This window comes from Rhinolophus sinicus, linkage group LG01 (genome assembly GCF_036562045.2).
Source record: "Rhinolophus sinicus isolate RSC01 linkage group LG01, ASM3656204v1, whole genome shotgun sequence".
Taxonomy (NCBI): domain Eukaryota; kingdom Metazoa; phylum Chordata; class Mammalia; order Chiroptera; family Rhinolophidae; genus Rhinolophus; species Rhinolophus sinicus.
Genome location: NC_133751.1, coordinates 148633074 through 148654148, shown reverse-complemented (window position 1 = coordinate 148654148; position 21075 = coordinate 148633074). Strand labels below are relative to the sequence as shown.

Here is a 21075-nt window from a genome sequence, read left to right as displayed (position 1 = left end):
ATCTATTTCAGAATCACAGTTCACTGTGAAGAGCCAATGGTTAAATTTATTTAGTGTTAAGATGGAGAAATGACAAAGACTGCAGAGAAAACCAAAGGACCAACTATGCAAATAGATGTTATGCTAAAAGGCGGCTTGTAATTCTAGGTTTTTTTACCGTTTACATTTCTCTTGAGGTCAACTTCTGCACTTGAAAATCAACAACTAAAATAGCATAAGCAAGAACAGTAGGTAGATACTTGGTCTAGTAGGGTTATGTTGATGTCAATCCTCATTTGGGGTAAAAGAACCATTGTCAATTTGCAAATATTAAAACACGGGCACATAAGGCATTTAGGTTCTTGCTTAAGCACATCAAACAATGAATTTGCCACGTGGAAGATTTTCATACGAATAATAACTAGAGCAGTATAGTGCTTGCAAATACTCAGAAAATAGTTTTAAATCATACAAGGCAAAACATTAACGGCCTGCACTAGAAAAAAAAAATTATTGCGTTGAAGTGTAGCCAACAAGGCAAAAACAATGGGGTGGGGAGGACCCGGTCAAATATATGTTATTTTGGGTCTACCTGAGGAGGGACAAAGAGAAGTCATTTGGAAGCAGTTCTGCTTTCTGCCTCTTTTCGTTCTTGCCAGGGTGCCCATTTTTAAAGTATCCAAACAAAGAACCACAAACCGCCAGTCACACCATAATACCAGCTTGTGTTTACATTTTCAGCTCTCCGGATCGTGATCCTATTCAGTGCACACAGAGCGAGTGCTCGTGTACACGCGCCCGTCCGCCATCAGGAGGACTGAGACTGTAAACACAAGCTGGTATTTTGGTGTGATCGCGCTAATATGGCGGTGTGTGAGGTCAAGAGGTGGGAGGTGAATCATGGATCCAGAATTGCCTTGCTTTTGTCAGTTTAAGTCATGCTGCTTGCGCAGCAGCTGCTTCTCCAACTTGAATAACCCAGCTATGTTAAAGAAATGAAGACCTACCTGAAAGAATTCGAGGGACTACAGCGGAGAGTTGTCTTCCCAGGAACATAGTGGAAGCTGCCTTCCTTGGAACCTGTAAAATTAGGCGGTGGAAGCCACGTTCACCATCTAGTTTAGACCATGACCATGGGTTCGTTAGTCACTGCACAAGTGTTGGGTAAAATAACCCAATGTTTCTATAGGATGTCTCATCTCAAAGGGAAACCATTTAGGTGGCCTGATTTACTATGGAGAGTCCATTTAACCACGAAAATTTGGAAAGAAACGTGTTTAATTGGTCAGTATACCCTAAAGAGAAATGCACCAAGTTTGAAACATAACTCAGACTACTTTTCCCACTTTGTGGTTGAACAAAAATTTATTTTTGCACTTTGATTGCAGGTAGGTAATAATATCTTTAATCAAAGTTGTGCTAGATGGGATCTTCAAGATTTGGATTTGGAAGTACTATGGAAGTATCCTCAGTACAGAAAAGAAAATCAAAACATGGCATCCCAACTCACCCCAACAAGGACAAGAAAAAGATTACTAGAAGTAGATTTGTTGAAGCTTGATTCCTATAGAAACATAGGCTAGCTAATAAATAGATAAAATGAGTTTTATAGTATCATTTATTCCTTCCTACAGATACAGGTAAATGTAACACTTTTAGCCTGCTAATTTTTAAACAGTACCATCTTACTAAATCATCAATATTGGAAAGATAAATGGTGGTTTCAGTAAATGGGATGCATTTATCTTGCTCTTGGCTCTTTTTTTCCAGGACGTTTTTCGAAGTCAAGTTGTTGTCCTTTCAATCTTAGTTGTGGAGGGTACCTACGTTCAGCTTCAAGTTGTTGTCCTTTCAGTCTTGTGGAGGGCGCAGCTCAGCTCCAGGTCCAGTTACCATTGCTAGTTGCAGGGGGCGCCTTGCGGAAGTCGAACCCGCAACCTTGTGGTTGAGAGGACACGCTCCAACCAACTGAGCCATCCAGGAGCTCAGCAGCAGCTCAGTTCAAGGTACTGTGTTCAATTTTAGTTGCAGGGGGCAGAGCCCACCATCCCTTGCAGGACTCGAGGAATTGAACTGGCAACCTTGTGGTTGAGAGCGGGTGCTCCAACCAACTGAGCCATCCAGAGGTAGCTCAGCTCAAGGTGCTGTGTTCAATCTTAGTTGCAGGGGGCATAGCCCACCATCCCTTGCGGGATTTGAGGAGTTGAACCGGCAACCTTGTGGTTGAGAGCCCACTGTCCCATGTGGGAATCGAACCGGCAGCCTTCGGATTTAGGAGCATGGAGCTCTAACTGCCTGAGCCACCAGGCCGGCCCCTGCTCTTGGCTCTTTTGAATGAAGGTTACATGAGGACATTCATATTTCTAGTAATTTAAAATTTCTGTTCCTGCCTACAACAGACATTTCTTTCCATGTGTATTCTTTAGATTTGTGTGAAAAATAGCCCTAAAGTAGAATTCAGTTATCAAACTGTGCTTATTGTGTGTGTGTTGTTCTGTGTATAGAAATGGAATACAGAAAGAAAATTTTCTTCTTCCTATATAAAGTTATTTTCGGTTCATCAAAATTCAGTTCAAAACAAAGTTCAAAGAAATGAAGTTTTTCATCTTAATGCAAATAGACCAATAATATTAGGCTGGTGCAAAAGTAATTGAGGTTTTTGCAATTATTTTTAACCTTTTAAACTACAATTACTTTTGTACCAACCTAATAATTGCATATAATTATTATTATACACATATTTTATATATATGTATATATGCATACACACATATACACACACACAGAGGGTGTCAAAAATGTATACACAGTTTAAGAAAGGAAAAAGCTGTATTAAAATTGTAATACTCAATATATACTGATAACAAAAGATGAATGTAAGTCACATTTGACTTCTACAATTACAAGAGGTGCTCAAAGTGGTTACCGTCAGCATAATTTTAATACAGTTTTTACCTTTCTTAAAGTGTGTATACATTTTTTGGGCACCATCTGTGTGTGTGTGTGTGTGTGTGTGTGTGTATGTGTAGTTAGTTGTCCCATAGAGAACAATCACTCCTGTGACAACACTGCAATTTCTAGAAGTAAAAAGTTCAGGTAGTCCTTTTATAATCTTGAAGCTTTCTTCAAGCATGGAATTAGCAGCCATCCATATGTTGAAATATGTGGAGTCTGCTTCCCTTAGAAGCCATCTCTGATTAATGCAGAGCAATTGCCCACTTCCTCCCTTTCATGTGCATGTGTTCATATTTAATAATATATGTAATGGATGCATATAAATATTTATATAATAAGCAAACCTACAAATAAATAACTAGAATAACTAAATAATCCATATTAGCATATACCAGGGATACCAAAAAAATGTACACAAGTGGACACTTTTGTCAACGTTGCTCAAACAGTAGTTCACCATAATCAGAAGTGTCTGGACACTGATGGTAACCACTTTGAGCACCTCTTGTAATTGCAGAAGTCAAACATGAGTTGTATTCAGTTTTTGTTATCAGTATATATTGAGTATTACAATTTTAATAGTTTTCTCCTTTTTTAAAATATGTCTACTTTTTTGGGCACTCTGTATTAAGTGAATTCATTTCAGGCTTATCTTGTCTTTCCTATTAAAACATCAACTATTTAAAAATATGAACTAATTTAAATGAAAATTGTAGCTCCCAGAGCATCATTTATTCTGCTCATCTCAGTAATGATGGCAGTACCGATTGAAAATGGAGGTGGTGGGAGGTGAGAAAACAGGATGTAAGGAGAGGCCAATGTCCTGAAGGACCGTTAAGATCTCGATGGGATTTTCCACATTTTTTTTTAATTAAAATGTATTGCAGTGACAATAGTTAGTAAAATTACATAGGTTTCAAGAGTACAAATCTGTAATACATCATCTATATATCACATTGTGTGTTCACCACATCATTAACATCTTTTATTACTAGGTCTGCAACGATATCATAATTTTCCATTGATTTTTGAAATACAACTCTTTTACAAAGAAAAGGGAAGTAGATTTAAAAAAATAATGAAAATAATATAAATGATTAAAAACAAACAAAAAGCCATACTATTTTTTTGCTGTATTTTCCTGCTTTAGGTTTTTACCTGCCTCTTTCTTCCTTGGATGATTTAATAGAAAAATGTATGAAAGCAGTTTTATTTTCTACTTGTTTAGTTAAAAATTTTCCCTTGGGAAAACTGGTGGCTGTTTCTGAATTTGAATAGTTAGAGCAGAAGGGGGTAACTATGATAAGATTTTGTTTCATCTGATTAGTATAATGTCTTTTTATTTAGAAAAGATCAGTAAGTTCTATGAAACGATTTTTTGGTTTATAGTTCTTATACTGACCAGATCAGATTCTGTGGAGGCTAATGGGACAGGCTAATGCTTACATTTTCTTCTTAGTCTTATGTTAGAAGTCAGTTTAAATTGGCATCAAATGAGACAAACTTGGGTTTCAATCATAAAAATTTTCTTCTCTTTTCAAGAAAGAAATCTGTTCAGATTAAATTAGTCTTCTGAGGAAATAATTAAAGACTTGGTTTAGATATTCAGTTTTGAAAAGTGTACATCAAAACTTGTAACTGAAATCTAATTGAGAGTGTACATATAACAAAAAAGTTTAAACATTTGTAACATTTTTAAAATTTACTTTATTTTGGGGGGCAATTTTTCATTATATATCAGCATTTCTCTTTCTTGTTCATTATTTAAAATATTTCTCATATTATAACATAGATAGAAACAGGAAATAGTTTTATACTTGTGTTAGATTATATATAAGTCCAAGTAAAAGTAGAGAGTAAGAAATGACAAGAGACAAGTAATGCTTTCGTACTTCTTATATTTGAATTACAAAGGCATGGACAAGACTTAGTCTCAGCAATAAATAATGTCTGTGTGAGGTAGACAAATAAATAAAAAATAATATATCACAACAGAACATACATTAATAAATAGTAATACCTAGTGTAATTAAAGCAGTATAAGATGTACTTAAAGAAAAATATTAATCCAGTCAGATACTATTCAATGTAAGACAATCAGATAAAATGCTAACATGGGGTGTATCTATTCATTCAAAAGCACTGAAGAACTCTTCTATCTTAACCTTTGGTAGAAATGATCAGCTGTGTCTCCTTGCACAGTTACTAAGAGGGGCCAAGACTCAGTGGTGGCCTCTGTACCATGTGTATGAATAATATTCACTGGGTTGAACAGAATTTTTTTGCCACTAAACAAAGAGAGGGACATAATCTGAATGAGGAATTTTCTCGGTATATCTTTTATTTATTTCCCTTTTTCTGTTTTTCAGAGAATTTGTTTGCTTTTTGTAGCTGTGTAATTGGGATGTGTGAAGAAAGGAATGACAGAAAGAGATGTAGAGAATAATTATAAATATTTCACGTCATACTTTAACAATTGTTTACCAGGGAAATTTTTCTCTGTGTAAATAAGTAGTGTTTTTTTTTAAAAAAAATCACAGGTTTTTAAAAATTATTTAATACATAAATGTATGTTTATTGTTAAAAATTAAAACAATACACCAGTACAATAGAGTAAAAAGTGAAAGCCCTTATCAGCACTTTAAAACACATAATTTTATCATCAATATACCTTTCTATCCCGAAGGTAAATAAAATTAAAGTGTAGTGTCTATTGTTTCAGAACATATCATTACGCATTAACATCACATACATTTGTTGGGGAGATTTTTTTTTAACACAACAGTATATCTTGGATATATATATATATATATATATATATATATATATATATATATATATATATATATATATATATATCTACCTCATTCTTTTAAGAGGGCTGCATAGTGTTCCAAGTACCTCAATTTATGTAACTATCTGCCAGTGATGAACATTTAGTTTCTTTCAAGTATTTTCTATTGAAAACGATGCAACGCAGTAGCCTTGTACATCTATCTTTGTGGGTGTGTTTGAGTATCTTATAGGATAGGTTCAAAGAACTGGAATTGCTGGGTCAAATTCATGTGTATTAAATTCTGATGAACACTGTCAAATTGCCAACCACAATGAATGAAAATGCCTGCTAAGCACTTTTAAACTGTAGCTTTAAAAACAGCAAAATTATTAGTTTCAAAGTACCAAAGGGCCAGTTTTGATACGATTATATTACATTATCAGTTCATCCAACCAACAAATAAGTATTGAGTGCTGCCATGCCTCACATGCTGTTTAGTAGTGGGACAGTAAGTTACAAGGTACAATAAACACTCTCCTTAACATCAAGATCATGGTTAGTTCTGACAGCAGAACTCCAGCATGCAATTTCTCTTTGCTTTACAAGAAAGGAATGAATATTTGAATAAAATACAAAATAATTTAAAACTAAATTGATTTTTGAAATTGAAGTAGACAGCTGAAATTATTTCCAACCTGTGCACCTCTGTGCATGCATTGGTGATTTTATGACCGAGAAGGCAAGACTATCCTTTTTGATCACATTCTTTCAAATGGATTGATCTCTCTAGCTTCGATGCAAAGAACACTTTAAGGGATACTCAAATTAATTAATTCAAAACTATCAAAGAGGGCCGGCCCAGTGGCTCAGGAGGTTAGAGCTCCATGCTCCTAACTCCAAAGGCTGCCAGTTCGATTCCCACATGGGCCAGTGGGCTCTCAACCAGAAGGTTGCCAGTTCAAGTCCTCCAGTCCCATAAGGGATGGTGGTCTCTGCCCCCTGCAACTAAGATTGAACACAGCTCAGCTCCCAGATGGCTCAGTTGGTTGGAGTGCGTCCTCTAAACCACAAGGTTGCTGGTTCGATTCCTCAACTCCTGCAAAGGATGGTGGGTTGTGCTCTCTGCAACTAGCAATGGCAACTGGGCCTGGAGCTAAGCTGCAATCTCAACAACTAAGACTGAAAGGACAACAACTTGACTTGGAAAAAAGTCCGGGAAGTACACACTGTTCCTCAATAAAGTCCTGTTCCCCTTCCCCAATAAAATCTTAAAAAAAAAAAAAAAAAAATGAATGGATATGCTTTTGGCAACATTTTATTGGACACTTATGAATAATCCCAAAATGACCCAAATGTATTTCTAATATATCTATTGCTATTTAAGAAGAAATAAGTGCAGTTAGACCACTGTACTATTTTGTTTCATGTTCAAAATGCACATAAATGTCAATATATTTGTATGATGAAACTACATAATAAATATTTGAATTAATTTATTAACAATACAAATGAAAGTTTGAGGCAAATTATTTTGAGATAAATTCATAGGATTGCAGTGTTAGAGGATTCATCTGGTCTGTTACTGACTTTCAAATGACTATTTTAATGAGACTGATAATTGTCTATTCTCTTACTTATAAAATAGAATTATTTCTCTTTCCAGAAATTTAAAAATCTTTCAGGGCGGCCAGATGGCTCAGCTGGTTAGAGCGCGAGCTCTGAACAACAAGGTTGCCGGTTGGATCCCCACATGGGCCAGTGAGCTGCACCCACCACAACTAGATTGAAGACATAGAGGTGCCAGTGAGTTGCCGGAGGGGCGGCCTGAGGGCTCAGTTGGTTAGAGCAGAGCTCTTAACAACAAGGACAATGACTTGGAGCTGATGGTCCCTGGAGAAACACACTGTTCCCCAATATTCCCTAATAAAATAAAATAAATTGAAAAATCTTTCTTGAGATTTATCTTTAGTGTTTCCCTGACCTAACAATCAATGCTTCCTTATAAAAGTCACATAAAACTGTTCTACAATAAAACTTTTTTTGTTCTTATTTAAACACAGAGAATCTCTGCTTGGCATCTTTTCTCTAAAAATACCGTAAATCTTACAGTTGAATACTAATCAAGTCACACCTTAGCATTTTAATACTAAATAATGTCAATTCCTTTAACTTTCCGCAGGGACCTAAATTGGATCTCTTTGGCTATTTTTCGGTTCTTTGAACTCTCCTCAATTTCTCCACATCTTTTAAAAATGTAATCCAACAGGAAGTAATTTTGAAACAAAGCTTAAATACATGATACAGAGGGAAAACTGTCCTTTGCCTATTTAAGGTTATTTCGGAAATCATAAAAATTATGTTTTCTGCCACATTGTTGACTCTTTGTACTTTGTAGATAAACCTTAAAGTCTTTTTCTTTTGTCCTTTTTTTTGCCTAGACACTCTGTACAATCCTATGTTGCACTGAATGTTTATGAGTGCAACTTGCCTTTGCTTTTTTTGACCATTATTTTTTCATCTCATCGTTATCCTAAATTGGATTAGTTCATTTCTCTAGGATCCTAATCACCTCAATTAATTTAATACAATTTGAAAATTTGTGCAATATAGTTTTGACTTTTTTGAACAAACAGAAAATATGTTGATTATTATGGGTCCCAAGAGTAACCCCTCAACCCACTCATGGTAATGCCTTGCTCATCATTCTAGGTATTATACTAGATGGAGAAGGTATTTCCTTCAGTAATTAATGAGATGAACATATATAATGGAATCAAAAGTCTATTTATTCACTTGGGGAAAAAATGGTCAGAAAATTTCTGTGAATGAAAGAGTGATGGGGTAGGAGCTACTCTACCCTCCCACATATTAAATTATTTCGCAAAGCTAGAGTATTCTGTGAGGAAAACAGATACACATTTATTGAATTACTAGATTCCAGATATAATGTATTTGACATTTATTATCTATATCATTGAATCTTTACAACAATCATGGTTTTAACAGTGAGGAACCCGAGACCTACAAAATATAATTCTCAATGTGATAGATAGTATTGTTTGTTTATAAGTCTTCATTTTCTCCAAGCCTTTGGCATGCTTTCCCTGGGAAGGCAATATACTTTCCTTTCTCATTCACTTTTTAGGGCTTGGCTATGTGATCTTCTCAGACCAATGGGAGTGTGGATGGAAAAGAGAATGGGCTGAATTGAGATTTACAAAGTGTGGACAACTTTTCACCTGCCCTGTTATGGACATTCGTCATGTGAAGAGTATGTTCAGGGAGCTGATTTTACTTCAGCCTGAATAAAAGCTCGTGGGACAGTCATAAACCTGACGTGAAGCCAGAAGCAAAGTCCATTTCTGTCCAGCAGGATACTGCAATGACACAGTTGACCCCGATAACCATGAGAGAGGAATAAATGTTTGTTGTTGTGAGCTACTGAAATTTGGGGGATGTTTGTTACACAACACTACTGCAGCAAAACCTGACCAATATTCTCAGAATCTCACTAATACAGATCATGCTAATACAGATAAATGAAACAAAAGATAAAATCTGGACCTAGATTACAATATATTCAAGAACTTAATGGAGAAAATTAATGGATTGCTCAAAAATGGTATGGGAACATTAACTATCAATTTGGGAAAAAACTTGGATAGATCTCTACTTATGTCTTAAAAAAAAAGAAGGTCTAGATAGGTTAAAAATATAAGTACAAAATATAAATATAGTTAGAATAAAACATAGAATTTTTTTCTTACTAATCTTATCATAGAGAATGTCTTTCTAAGAATGATACCAAAGACACTGAATTCAGTGATAACTTGTACATTTGATTACATAAAATCTTTGTGTGGTGAAAATGACACAAATAAGGTAAAAAGACAAAAGACTTACTGAAAGAAATACGTATCACAAACAAAAGATTAATATTTTTAATCTTTAAGGAGACATTTACAAGTCAATAACAATAAGATATGTACTCCAGAATAAAAGTAGGGATAGTGTAGAATAGTTAATTCACAAATGTAGAAATAACAATAGATCATAAACACATGAAAACTCAATAAACTCTATCAGTAATCAAATTCTTGAAATTAAAAGAACAATGAAATGCCATTTCCCACCATCAGATTATAAAAGATTTAAAAAATAATATCAACACTCAATATTGAGAGCAAAATCACTATGAATTTTTGGAGGACAATTTGGCAGCATTATCAAAAGTCTCAAAATTATGCAAACTCATTGGTCTAGCATTTTCATTTCTCAGAGAAATAATGTGTCAAATGTAAAAAGATGTTTTAGAATATTCATTGTAAAATATTGGAAACTACCTAAATGTTAATCAATGGAGAATTAATCAAATTAATTATGGAACACCATGAAATAAAAAATACATTTTAAAGGTAGCTATTAAAAATTATGAAGATCTGCATTTATGGACACTAAAAGATAGTAATGATTATACATTAAAAGAAAAAAGGAGGCTAAAAACAGTATGTATAGTGTGGTCTCACTTTATAATTATATGAAATGTAAAAGAATACAACTAATTCTTGAAGAATAGGCAAAATAGTATTTTGGTTATGGTTAGATGACAAGGTTATGGCTGATGTGTATATAAGAAAGTACTTTTATTTCTATAATATTTGAATGTTGTTTACAATGAAAATATTAAATATTTATAGTCAAGAATAACAGAAATATGACCATGGCACTGTACGCCTGAAGCTGAAGTTGAATAATATTGTATGTCAACTATAATTTAATATATATAGTCATGGGATATGGAGTACAGCATAGGGAATAGAGTCAATGGAATTGTAACAGCTATATACGATGTCAGAGGGGTAGTAGATTGGGGGAGGGGAATTATCACTTTGTGAGGGGTAAAATGTCTATTGCATTGTTTTGTACACCTGAAAAAAAAAAAAAAAAATATATATATATATATATATATATATATATATATATATAAAAGAATAGCAATAAAACACTTTCACTTTTGAAAATAAAAACTATGAAAAATAGCAGTATCTTTACTACAAATATGGAAAAAAAGTCTACAGAATTCAAAATAGGTTATATCTACTGTTTCTTCCTTGTCTAGATTCTCATAAATTATTCGTGGAAATCCTATCTATACTAATCGTTATTTTTATTCATTATTTTTTTTCATTTCTTTTCAGAAAATGACAGGTATTATGTCATTTATATTTTAGAATACTCCTTATAATTGCTATTTTCTTAAGCCATGTTTATATGATTCAAAAAGTCCTATAAATAAAAACCATTAAATTGAGTAAATTTAGAGGAGTTCTACATAAACCATTAATTTTAGCGTAAAGTTGAACTGATCAATTTGAACTGACCAATTACTTTAGGGTTATTTTTAAAGTTCCTGTCAAGAAAATTTAAAAATCAACAGTTTCCTTCAATTATTTAAAGAAAAAATCCAATTAGAAAATAGTCTTCAATAAGACAAATTTTAATTTTACAAACATAGCAATTATGCAATGTGTATTTATAATATTATATAGCTATATTTCTGTATATAAATCTATAGATATAGGTACATAATTTACATATATTTATAAATATATAAATACAGGGATAAACTAATAAACTATAGAGCTTGTGTAGGACCCATCTGAAGAAAATTACAAAACTTTACTGAGAAGTATAAAAGTTTTTGAAAAGTGTTCCTATGTAGAAAATGACTATATTATAAGGATGTCTCAATTCGTTTATAAATTTAATATAATTCTGTTTTGAATTTCAGGTGAATTTTAAAATCCAAACTGCCTAAAAAGACTGCTTTATAGTAAAAAAGCAAAATTTCCTCTTCCCCACAATGTTCATTCCCACTCCCCAAAGGTAACTATAGTTAATAATTTTTTTGTCTATTCTTCCAGAAAGTTTGTGTGTATCTATAAGGCACATACTCACATACACATGGGCATGCACACGCACTTCTATGCCTTTTCTGACTTATTTTTAATTATAGGAGGTATAATATACATATTGTTCTACGATCGGCTTTTTTCACTTAATATATCCTGGGCATTTTTCCACAGGAAAACATATGTTCTCAAGTGAATATTTTTAACTTACTAAAGTAATTCTGAAGTATATAAAGAATAAATGGGAAAACAAATGACAAAGAAAACTTTGGGAAGAAAAAAACTGCTGAAGAGGGACTTGCAATACCAGATGTAAGAATGTATAATTAAAACATTGTGATAAAAGTGGGACAACAGAGAAATCAGTGGAGCAGAAATTAATCTCAGGAGTGGACGCTGGAATATAAAAGCTTTCAGCATGATTCAAAGTATTTTTACATCAGTAGGAAAGAAGTATATTATTCACTAAATATTCAGGGGCAATAGCTTAACAACTGGAAAAATGATCACATCCTCACTTCACATGATAAACCAAAATATATTGCAGAGTAATTAAAGCATTAAATGCACAAACTGTGTACATATGTAAGAAAATATAAGTGAATATCTCATCTTTGCAAGAAATGTTTTCTAAGTGTAAGCAAGGGTAGAAATTTTAATGAAAACATTTGAGAAATTGATAATTTAAAAATGAAAATGTCAATAAAAAATAAGATATTAGCTTGGAAAACTACTTGTAAAATGTATGGTCGAGTGTTACTGTCCTTTTATGAAGAACTCTCCTAAATTAATTTAAAACAAACATCTAATAGAAAAAAATGAATCGTGTAGAAAAAAGCTAGCCATAATGAAACAATATAAATAGCAAATAAATGCATGAAACACATTAAAGTTTTCAAATAACCAAAGTAACGAAAACTAGAACAAATTTTTTTCAAACATCAAATTAGAGAAGATTAAAACCATTTAGTGTTGGTGAATATATGGATGAATGGACATTCATTCACTTCTATTTTAGAAGACCCTTTGGCCTTATGTTAAAAATTTGTAAAAACAAAACAAAACAACTTTTTGACCCTGAAATAACCCTTTTAGAAATTTATGTGGAGGAAATAATTATAGATGTATGCAAATATTATCCACAGAGATGTTCATCATAGTATTGTTTATAATGTAGGAAAATTAGAAACCACCAAATATAGTGTTAGAAAACTTGTTAGATAAACTATGGTGCACTATATAGTAATTAAAATAATTCTGTTGACAAGATTTAATGACATGGTAAATATTTGTGACATATTTTAAATGAAAAGTGTAGCTCACAATGACAGGTGTCATGTATTCAAACTATTTTTAATATATATTATTGCATAGAAAAATATGCTGTAAGGATATTTAACAACGGTTATCTCTAACTGGCTGAATTATGGGTGGTTTTTATTTTATTATATTATTTCCATAACTTCCACAACAAACAATAGTTTTATAATCAGAAATAATGTTATAAAATAAAGTACTTTAAACAAATGTTTATGATGCAGACATTGAAATTTATGTTTTTCCTCAAGTGATAGTTGTTTTGGGTTCCTTTGTGCAGTTTAGGCATAATCCCAGGTCAGATTCTAATAAATCATTAGAATTGAAATTATATGTTGATTTTGTAAAAAGGAGCAATCTTTTGCTAGACAAAATCACAGAGCTAAAATACGATATTATTATTTTAAAAAATGAAACAAATGACTTATAATTTTAAGAATTCAATTATCATTATATGCATTTGAGATTAAATGGCTCTCTCCTTCAAATTATATAATCCAGCTACATTTTTGGCTTAATGGGAACACCAAAAAGTATAGTTTTGTAAATTTAGTACTCAGAATTAAATAATTTTTAATAAAAATTTTTGAAATAGCTTTCCATATACTATCCCTAGAGAACAAGTCATACCATAAAATATGGCAAATAATTTCTAGGAAAAGTCTTCATTTGTTCTTTCTAGAAAATGCTGATTTGTTGATTTGGTGGCAAACATATATGCACATATTATATTGAAAGTAAAATAAATGTGAACTTAATGAAATATTAAAATTTTGAAATGTAAAGCAGTTGGTTAAAACTATCTTCTTGTTCATATATCCTTCTTTCATTTGCTACTTATGTTAGTAAAACAAACTTTGCATAATCCTCAAATAGTTAATACAAGCCTTTAAAAGACTCCCAAGTAACAAATATCTTATGTGATCTTCTTTTAGGATCTGATTTTAGGCATAACTAATCTGGCTGGCAGTATAAGCAACAACCTGAATGACATGTAAACAGAAGGGGGTAAATTCCAAGTGCTATTCATTTTCCATAACCCAGATGCCTTTTTAAAGCCTCCTTGCGTGCTCCATCTAAAACCGGGTGCTGTTCCCAAAGGAGAAAACACTGCCCTCCAGTGGTCGTCATTGGAAAAAATGGAAATAATTTCAGGTACCATAATTGCAGCATTTATATGAAACACCGTGTATTTATCTAATCTCATTTGTAGCGATATTTCTTAAGCTGAAACCTATGTCTACAACCAAACATAAGGACAAAACCTCCCAATTCAATTCTAATCTATAGATAGTTACTCCAGTTAAACAGAAATATTAGCTAGGAGAAACGCTTATGGCATTCTGACCCAAAAGCTGACCGTTTATTTAACTATCATAATTGGATGATGCTAGCCACCTATAGCTTCTCAGTTTCCAGATAAGGAAGAAGAGATTTCATGTCTATGTTTCCCTTGTTGGCCAATTTTTTAGCTAAAAGACATTTAAAATTGTACAGCAGGCAGAACCCCAGGGGACCGAACAGTGTTCCAACATCCTTAAAGGCTTCCTATCTCTTGAAACACCAAATTCTCCCTCCTGTTTCTTAAACTAACCAAAGTAGGCAAAAGCAATTTTAAAAAGTCTTTGTGTCTAGCATTGGAACTTTCTCATATTTCACACCATTATATAAATGTCACTCTAACCTATATGTATCACAAATGCTACGCTAAATTAGGGCCAAATTTGCAACCTAGTTTAACTGGGTTTCCTCTTTTTGCAAATGCAGTTTTTGTGTCTGCATTTAGCAATGCATACAAAACTGTCCGTGCAGCAAACTGCTTCGAATTGCTAAAATTGAGGTTGGATGTGTAGATCGCCTGAGTCTTTCTGCATGTGCCAAAGCAATCCTGTTTCTAGTCCTATAAAGATTTCCTAATCAAAAGGACCTCAACTACACTGCTAAAGTCTTGGACTACTTCATTGACTCTTTCTGATTTAGTAAAGGAAAAATGGAGTTTTAAGAAGGGAGACATGGTTTTCTAACCTCCATCCCTCAATCCTTCAGACACCAGAGTGGAATGCCTCACATGGCAAGGGAGCTCCACATCCATAGGGGCTCATCCATTACTAGATATGTGACTTAGACTTAGCCTCATTTGCCCCATCAGTAAAATAAAGACAATAACGCTGGTCTCAGCAGGGGGTTATTACGATTGAATGAGGGAATACATGTCAAGTGTCTATCACAGAGAAAGTACTTAACCAAGAAATTGTTATTATTATTCTATCACCATCACTTCTTAGACTGTTAATCCAATGGCCAACTAAATATCCTAGAGGCACGACTTTTTAAAAATATTACCCTTTCAACAACTGAAGTAAAGGCTACTCATTCAGTTTACTATTATATAAAAAATGTCCTGAGATATAGTCTTCAAAACAAATGCCCTGTGCTAAGATAAAATATTTTAATATCATATTGCTCAAATATAACACATTTAAATAGGAATCAATTTTTTCTTCTTTTCATTTCTTTTCACAGAAGGTGGTATCTATTATATATTCATCTGGATCCACAAAGCGCTTTAGAATTAAAAAATGACAAATATAAAAATTATAAGTATTATGAAAGTGGTATAGGAATTAGACATATTTGCATATATTGTAGTGAATTATAAAGTCTCTGGGCTTGAGAATGTAGAGTTCCAGAACCACCCCTGTTCTGGTTATTTAACTCAACTTAGAAAATGTATACTTCAGAAAAGAAATATTGTTTCCTTTAGGAGATCAATACACACTCCCTTCAGATGAAGAAAAATCTACAAATATATTGTAATGAATACATGGCTTCCCCTTTTTTACTAACTGTGGTAACAAATTCTTACTGAGCCATGGTCCCACGTCTTCATCTCTTCCCACTGTGTACACCTGCAGCATTATAATACGTAGTTTCTATTTGGATAAGTTCACTGAGTGCTGTCTTCACTATCCATGACATCTCACCAATCACCTCATGATACTTTGTGTCATTCAACATAGAATCTTTGATTAATCAAAACAGTTCTTATAACTCAAACGGTTTATGACTGCAAACAGTAGAATATACTAAATTGAGACTATAACAATGCTTTGATAAATATCCAATATTTATCAAACTTTAGACAATTTTGAGATGAAGTTCCACTTACAGATGGAAGAAAGTTAAGTCCAGCTGGAGACTGCAATAGTGGATATGTGTTCATTGAAGCCCATACATAAGTATTATCTATGCATCAACAAATGCAAAGAAAATAAACTTTGGTTATAACAGTTATAGCTAATCTACATTAATCTGAAATTTTGACAAGAAAACATGAATTTGTGACAAACATTTTGAATTTTTAAAAACGGCATCATATTTGGAACAGTACCAAAATAATCTAAAGTCAGAATACTTTTTCTGGGTATAATTATATTATTATAATTCTCTACCTTGACAGATGACAATTTTAGAAAACTCTAAATACAATTTCTAGTATATGCACTAAAATAACATGTAACAGATAGACACCTCACCATAGTATAAGTAACACATTCGAATTTAGTAATTTATTTTCCAGGTGGAAACGAGGCTTCTTGGAAGACTTCAAACTATGCCAAATGGTCTGATTTTACCACAGAGGTAGGCACTAAAGGACTAATGTTACTTCTGTGTAATCTTTGTTAACTACATTTTACATGCAAATGTCTACATAACCATGTTAATGAAGTTATAGAGAAGGAAAGAAAATTGGCATTCCCATTGTTCTGTTTTATTCAAAAGCAACTTCTCAATTGACTTGCTACATCATTTTAAACCACTTTTCATTTAGTCACAAGAATAAAGAAAAGTCTAACAATGCATTCAAATCAACCACATATCAAGAAAAATAATACTTACGAATAAAATTTAGGCTTGACAACTTTTCTCTCATTCCTTATAATCTTCAGAACATAGAATACTTCTGGAATCAGACAAAAAAAGTTTTGTTAATCATAAATATTTAGAAAAGTGCCATCTACTGACCCAGAGTTGGTTATTTAGAGGAAGGGGCTTTTGTCCTTCTGATTAGGGGGCTCAAATCTCTCTGTACTTCAAATGGGACTGGATGCTTAACTGACAGTTACTTAAAATCTTTTTCCCAAGAAATACAAACAAATGTATTTAAATTCCACATGGATGAATTTCCTGTTAAAAATTTGATATTCAAGCTTCAAAACCTATATTGGCAATGAGAGTAGATGGTATCCTTTCAACCAGAATATTAATAACCTATAACTTGTCTTTGATTATAAAGTATCCCTAGGGTGTAAGAAAAAGAGTGTTTTGAAACTAAAGTCACACTTGATTTGCAACAAAACTGAAAGTACTAACGCCAGAAGTATAGGTGATAAAAGGAGAAAAAGGCAGAAATAATGGTCAAAACTCTGCACTTATGGTACATGTTACAAGCCAGGATTGATACAATCTCATCCCAAAACATCTAGAAAAATAAAGCAAAATAAAACCTCCTTCACTCTTACACATTGAAGGGAATCAGGATCCTGACCCAAATTTCAAACTCCCGGAACTTGGAAATATCTGTAAAAACCCAACCATCAACGTTTCTGAAACCTACCACATCCCAGAATAGGCAGATCTTCAACCATGGAAATATGACTATTAAGAATTCACAGATTTTCTGAAACAATTGCTAATCACCCCACTCCCATGCTAGAGGGAGAAGACTCAAAGCATTAGGGGAAAAAAGCCTGCTGTGAAAATGCCAGGGCCTTCTTGGGGTTTAAGTTGTTAACCTAATCCCAGCCACAACTATGGTGGAACTGTATCAGGGAAACAGTGTACTTGTGTGTAAGAACTGGGGTGGGGAGGGGGGGACCAGAATGTTGAGAACTTTAACAAATTCATATGATTTTTTTTTCTTTAAACATTTGAGAGTGTTGTGTTTATACATGCTGGGCAACAGAAACCATAAATCTTGCTGGATTTCTGCAAACTGCTGCATGGAGCCTACAAGCAGCCTCCCTGTCAATGGAAGAGACAGACAGAAATCAAGAGAGAGTTAGGCAGCACCCCCAGGCTGCAAAGCTTGTTCCTACTGAGAGCTGCAGTGGAAGGAGATGATGACATCCAGAACAAAATGTCTTCTCCACCAGGATGCTAAAGCTCTTGCTTTGTGACCTCGGTGTATAGAATGAATGATCAATGGAAAGAACTTAATCGCCCTCTTTGCTGGAACCAAAATATAAGAGCTTTTTAGTTATTTTTAAACTTCTTCCTGTAGAGTCCATTGTTGTGTTCCATGACACAGACAAAACTCAGCAAGACAACAAAGACTTGATCTGCAGGAGAAGGAAATAAAGAGCAAGTCCTCTCCGGAGGGTAATTAATCCTTAGTTATTCATCCTAGAAGTCCCAGTTACTGTTAAGGTTAATGTTCAGGTAGCTTCTTTCTATTTTCTTTTAAAAAAATTTTTAACATTTTTTCCCCAGAATGTTATACTATTAATTGCCAATTTGCATATGTGTGCAGCTGCTGTTTTGGCTCTGAACTCAATCCGATAAGCTTGCTGGAGGTATCGCAGAGCACTTGGCAGCTTTCCTATTTGAAAAGAAAGCCTCTCCCCGCTACAGAACAGCTGATCGTCTATCAGCGATAGACCCTGATGGCGTGAATTACAATTACACTACTTTTCACACTAAATCTGGGTGATAGCTACTTGGAAAGAAGTTTCATCATTTTTTACCACAAACTGGAAAAAGAATTACATGGTCATGCTGTGCTTTTAAAGGCAGTTTGGTTCACTTTTGTCTATTTAACACCTAATTCCAAGAAGTCCATAGGCATCCAGAGATCTGAATGGCGCGTAATGAATTCACTGTTTAGATTGAAGATTTTAAAAATCTACCTCAAATTACATTTATTAACAAGGCGACCAGGAAGTGTTAAAGTTGTTAGACGCTTCATTTATTAAATAATTTGTGGGTATTTTCAGTTGTCATATCTAGAGTCATGGGGTTTGCTTATTTTTTTTTTTAATTAGCAATCCAAAACAATGCTACTGCAATTTAACAATTCATCACATAATCTTGGGCTCTTCAGTTCAGCTGTGAATGTTAGATAATTCAGATTGTTATTTTGATCTGTTTATAAGTGATTTGGGTTGCATTGTGCTGCGAGGAGAATTGCAGCAGCCGAGGCAGACCTTTCTCATCTGTCTTGAATTGCTCAGGAGAGATGAGGGGCCTTCCAAAGATGCATTTTGGGAGTTTAGCGTCTAGCAGCAGGAAACAAGTGATTGGGGCAGGGGACACTAATAATTACTTGATTTATTATCATTACTTCGTTAACTTCCTTATTAATTTACATTTCTTGTCTGCTTGGAAAACTGCGGAAGGACATCTTTGCCAAGTGCATCTTATTAGAATCCTACATCTCTCTCATTTTCTGGGTCGTTAGAGCGTACCTTCTTTCCTCTTCTTGCAAGAACCCACCAATCACCAGAAAATGTAAGAGGCCCCCAAACAACCCTCTTCTTTCTCTCACTCTTCCTTCAGATCTCTTCCCCTCCCATCTTGACATTTAAATACATTTGTTTAAAAAAAAAATGAACAAGAGTTAAACCCACCTCAAGCAGCATAAGTGGAACACACTCATCCTGACGTAGATAACCTAAGAGAAAAATAGATTTTGTTTTCCTTTTTTAGTCTCTAGCTTTATTAGATTTCTCACTCTCACAGATTATCCGAAGACTACCCATTGATTGATCGCCCGTAGAGCTGCATTTGGTGTAAAGAAAAAACTCACAGCTTTATTGGCTCCCAGGAGACAAAACAAACAGTACAAGATATTCATATTAATGCAAACAATGCAACAAATGAGGGGAAGAATCGCCCGGCTGAAGCGAGGCGCAGCGCGGCGCGGCCGGGGGCCAGGAAAGGCCTGGGCGCCCCCCGCCCCGTAGCCGAGGTTTCCCGGCCTCCGCGACCCCGAGTGCTCGGAGCAGTCGGTGGCCCGCGCCGCTCGCCGGGCAGAGGGGTCCGGGGCCCAGGCGCCAGGGCTCCCGGCCTCGCCGGCTCCAGCAGGCAGCGGGCGGGACAGTCCCGCGAAGGCGCCGGTAGGCGGCCTCCAATCCAGGCCTCAGGGAAGGGCCTGTCTCAGGCCCTCACCCACCCGCAGAGCAGGGCTGCAAGGGCCCTAAAGCCCACCGTGCTTTCTGCTTTCCCTAACGTGCGCCTCCGGGGGCTCAACTCCCGAGTCTCGGTTTCCCTTTACACCTGGGCCCCATGTGGGAGTGATGAATTCCCGGAGTGTCTCCTGACTCACCTGAGGCAGCCTAGGAGGAGAGGCAAGAAAGACGCCAGGGAACTCTGTGGAAGGGAGGGAGCGGTGTGATTCGCATTCCCTCTCTTTGAAAAGCTCACATTATCATGGAGGAGACTATATAAACACATTTAAACACAATACAAAACATTGTATAATCAAAAGCTAGGGGAGTAGTACGTACAGCGAATGTTGAAAGATATTTTAAGAGGCCCTGAGACTTTCCCTGCAGAATGAGAAACGAAGAAAGAAAATTCCAGACCCAAAAAAGGATATTTGCCCTACACCCAATCACTGCCTCTACGACCCTTCTCCCCAAAACCCACAAAAAGCAAAAAGCTGTTAAGTAAGACTTAATTTCACATCTTGATAGTCAATGATATATTAAAAGTAGGGTTGCCAAATATTGCATAGGTCATACCTGGTAAAAAATTATTCGTTGTTTATTTGAAATTCAAATTCAATTGGGCATCCTGTATTTTTATTTGCTAAATGTGGCTATCATACCTAAAAAAATACTTTACTGAAGAAACCGTACAAGAATCAAGGCTCATTCTCTGATGTATATCAGGAAACTCAGGACATTTTTATTGGGACTTTGCCTTTGAAAGGAAATGAGTCACCCCCACAGCATACTTTTCCAAGCACATGTAGGATGGAGGAGGAAGAAATGACTGAAACGCTAGGAAATGTCCTTATATTTTGGAGGAAGTGGCAGTGTCATTGTTGTCTAGAAAACGGACCAGCGTTTCTTCCCTGAGGCTGGCTCCTTTCCAAGCTAGTACAGTAGATGGTACCTTGGCATGTCTGAA

General features: G+C 34.7%; 1 long non-coding RNA gene across 2 annotated transcripts in view; it reads right to left on the bottom strand.

Annotated features, from left to right (window-relative positions):
• LOC109445267 (uncharacterized) overlaps positions 1–20729 on the bottom strand; it is a 43957-nt gene extending 23228 nt beyond the window's left edge. For both annotated transcript variants that reach the window (XR_012497731.1, XR_012497737.1), the window contains exons 1-5: positions 20267–20729; positions 19569–19612; positions 16840–16903; positions 16109–16185; positions 987–1059 (exon numbers count right to left, since the gene is read on the bottom strand). This is a non-coding gene — a long non-coding RNA (uncharacterized LOC109445267). The remainder of the gene's footprint in view (positions 1–986; positions 1060–16108; positions 16186–16839; positions 16904–19568; positions 19613–20266) is intronic.
• Between the last annotated feature and the right edge of the window lie 346 nt (positions 20730–21075).